We start from the raw sequence: 4338 nt of genomic DNA, 5'->3' as shown, positions 1-4338 counted from the left end.
TGAACTTCATTAGTAAATATTTTAAGTTCTCTTCACTTTCAGCAGGCAAGGTTGTACATTGCAGGTTGTAAATAAGTCGTCTTCCTATCCTGATCTCACGGTTTTCTTCATATAATCCAGTTTCTTGGATTATTTGCCCAGCTTACAGATTGAATAAGCATGGTGAAAGAATAGAACCCTGGCACATACATTTCCTCATTTTAAACCACTCAATGATCTCTTGTTTCTGCCTCTTGGTCTATGTACAGGTCCCTCAAGCACAATTAAATGTTCTGGAATACTCATTCTCTGTAGTCCATATTTTGTCACAATCCACACAATTAAAAGCCTTTGCATAGTCATTAAAGCACAGATAAACATATTTCTGATATTCTCTACTTTCAGCCAAGATCTATCTGACAACAGCAATGATGTCCCTCATTCTACATAGTCTTCTGAATCCAGCTTGAACCTCTGGAAGTTCTCTGTCAATGCATGGTTGTAGCATTTTTTGAATTATCTTTAGCAAAATTTTGCTTACATGGAATATTAATGATATTGTCCAGTGATTTCCACATTCTGTTGCATCACCTCTTTTTGGAATGGGTACAAATATAGAGCTCTTTCAGTCAGTTAATCCGGTAGCTGTTTTCCAAATTTCTTGACATAGATGAGTGAATGCTTCAAGTGCCTTGTCAGTTTGTTGAAATATTTCAATTTGTGTTCCATCAGTTCCCAAAGCCTTGTTCTTTTCCAACATCTAAAATGCATCTTGTACTTTTACCTTCAATATCATTGTCCCTTGACTGTATGCTATCTCTTGAAATGATTGAATATAGACCATTTCTTTTTGCTACAGTGATTCTGTGTATTCCTTCCATCTTCTTTTGATGAGTTCTGCATCATTCAATATTTTGTCCAAATAATTCTTCAGTATTGCAAGTTGAGGTCTGAATTTTTTTCTTCAGGTTCCTCACCTTGAGGAATGCTGAGCATGTTCTTCTCGTTTGGTTTTCTAACTCCAGGTCTTAACATCTCTACAATAGAGAGCAAGTTTCAGAGTCTCCTTGGCCTTTCCCTTCTTTCTTGTCATCTTAATGACCTTTTGCTTTCTTCCTATATGATGTTTTTGATGTCATCCCACACCTCTTCTGTTCTTCCGTCTTTAGTGTCTGATGTATCAGATTTGTTCTTCAGGTGATCTCTAAATTCAAATGAGATATATTCAAGGTTATATTTTGGGTGCCGTGGACTTGTTTTAATTTTCTTCAGCTTCAGCCTGAACTAGCATATGAGTAATTGATGGTCTGTTTCACAGTCTGTCCCTGGCCTTATTTTGACTGATTATATGTAAATTTTCCACTGTCTTTTTCCATAGATGTAATTAGTTTGATTTTTGTTCATTTCATCTGGTGAGGTCAAAGTGTACAGTCATTTTTTATGTTGTTTTAAAAAGGTATTTTCAAGAACAAATCATTGGTCTTGCAAAATTCTATCACATGATCTCCAGACTCATTTTTACCACCAAGGTCAAATTTTGCAACTACTGATCCCTCCTCTTTTTCAACACTTGCATTCCAATCACCAATAATTATCAAGACATTTTTATTTCATTTTTTATAATTTCAGCCTGAAGAAATTGGTAGAATTCATCAATTTTATCTTCACTGACGTCAGTGGTTGGTGCAAAAATTTGAATAATTATTGTATTAAGTGGTCTTCCTGTAGGCATATAAATAGTATACTATCATAGACAGTTTTATACTTCATGACAGATCTTGATATGCTGTTTCTGATGATGAATGAGACACCATTTCTTCTGAATTTATCATTCCCAGCAAAGTAAATCACATGATTGTAAGATTCAAAGTGGCCAATAACAGTCCATTTCAGCTTAGTAATGTCTAGGATATCGATGTTTATGTGTTCCATTTCATTTGTAACAGTTTCCAATTTTCCTAGGTTAATACTTTATACATCCCATATTCTGGTTATTAATGACTGTTTACAGCTGTTTTTCTTTATTTTGGGTTGTTCCCCATAAAAAAATCAAGGTCCCGGAGGTTTTACTCTATTCGCATCATCACCGTCAACTGTACTTTGAGCACACAGCTCTTCCTCAGTCACATTTTGAGTACCCTCCAATCTAAGGGACTCATCTACTGGCACCTCTCTGATAATATTCTGGTGCTCGTAATCATATTTTAATATTCCATATTTTGGTGCTGACAGCATTCCACTGCTATTCATAAGATTTTCAGAGACCAAATATTCAGAAGTAGTCCATCTCTCCTTCTTCCTAGTCTGCCTTTGTCTGGAAGCTCAGCTAAAACCTGTCCAACTTGGGTGACCAGTATTTTAAACACCAGTGGCATAGCTTCCAGTGGCATAGCAACACACAATCCACCACAATAGACAAACTGACAGACAAGTGTTGGATACAACCATGTAGCGATGTCATATACCCAGTGTATAGTGTAGTATTGTTATCACATACTGAAGGCATAGAAGAGGATGATATTTTGTCCTATAACCAGAGTTTATGACAGTATAGGATTGTTTCTGCAAAGTCACAGTATAACCACTATGTAGTAGTATTATTGTATACACAGTACATACAATAATGTAGTGTGGCTTTATACACAGTTTATAGAACAATATAAAATTATCGTTATATATCAAATGGATGAAAAACATATCATTATTGTGTTATACCAATGGCATATGAGATTTTAACATGATTGTCGTAAACTCAGTGCACAAAACAATATAGTAATGTTAAGGTATACCCAATAGTATTGTTGTATACCCAGTGCATTGTGTAGAATTGTTGTTGTATAACTCATGAATAGAATTCTGCAAGTTTGATGTTATATGTTAAATGCATAGAACAGTGAAGTATTGTATGCCAAATGGATAGAATAGACAAAATTATTGTAGTATACTTAACATATAGCACATTGTAGAATACTCAGTATTGGTTGAATGATATATGAATTAATTGGAAAGAGTCTCAAGTGCATAGCTCACTTTCTAAAGTTTAGCTTTCAATGAGCTACTGTAAAATAAATTACTAATTAATTTAATTAAAATTTATTTTTAGATAAATAATTGACTAAAATTCCAAAAAATATGTTTCCTTTTCTAATAAATATTGATAGTTACAACCCACATAAACAAATTTTATTTGGGATCTTCAATAATTTTTAAGAGCAAAAAGAGGTCTTATAATCAAAAGTTTCAGAAGCTCTGTAACCATGTATGACCCTGGTTTTTGAGAGATCCATACTCTGGTAGCGTAGTGGTTACGAATCGGGCTGCTAACCTCAAGGTCGGCAGTTCAAAACTACCAGCTGTTCCGCAGGAGAAAGATGAGGCTTTCTTCTCCCGGAAAGATTTGCAGCCTTGGAAACCCTGTGCAGGGTCGCGATGAGTCGGAACCGACTCCATGGTACTTAACAACAACAATATAGATTATTGCAAAAAGTGGGTCTTGTGTGGTTGTCCCTTGCCCTTGGGTTATAGGAGTGTGATTTCCACAACGACAACACCAGAAACAAATAATAAACATTTCTTCAATTAGGGTCAAGTTTACATTTTGTCCCAACATAGGAAGCAGCAAGATGGAAGAAGAATCAAGCTTTCAGGGTATTCAGCTCTCCCACCTGCTGAGCAGGGTAAAGACCCTCTGAGTTAAACAAGTTGCATCTTTGCCAGTCTATACTTTTTGGAAAAATCACTTTGCTTTGCCTACTTAGCAAAGGAAAGTAACCAACAATCTACTGGAGGGTTTATTGAAAGAGTAGGTAAATGAAGGTTATGAATCATTCCCTTAGCAGGCCAAAACTTTAAGCCTAAAGGTCCAATAGCCCAATTAAAAACAAAAAAATACAAAGTCACTGCCATCTACTCATTTCCAACTCATAGTGACCTGTATAGGGTTTCCACAGCTGTAAATGTTCACAGGAGCAGACAGTCTTATCTTTCTCCCATGGAGTGTGGTTGGTGGGTTGGACTGTCAGCCTTGAGTTTAGCAGTCCAATGCCTATCCTACAGTACCACTAAGGCTATTACATATCCATAAATGCTTACTGATTAATTGATTGATTGATTGATTGATTGATTGAAGAACTATTTTTTTAATATTTTGTTACAAATTATGAAAATGAAGTCTTTATCAAATTGTCATATTGTTGTTAGGTGCTGTTGAGTTGGTTCCAACTCACAATGATATGTATAACATGCATAACAGAACAGTCTTGCCCTTTGCTATCTTCATAATGATAACAGTGTTTGAGCCCATTGTGCAGTCACTGTGTCAATCCATCTGGTTTAGAGTTTTCTTCTTTTTCACTGATC

The sequence above is a fragment of the Chrysochloris asiatica genome, unplaced genomic scaffold, assembly GCF_000296735.1.
Source record: "Chrysochloris asiatica unplaced genomic scaffold, ChrAsi1.0 scaffold00002, whole genome shotgun sequence".
Taxonomy (NCBI): Eukaryota; Metazoa; Chordata; class Mammalia; order Afrosoricida; family Chrysochloridae; genus Chrysochloris; species Chrysochloris asiatica.
Note: the sequence above shows the minus strand (reverse complement) of the source record.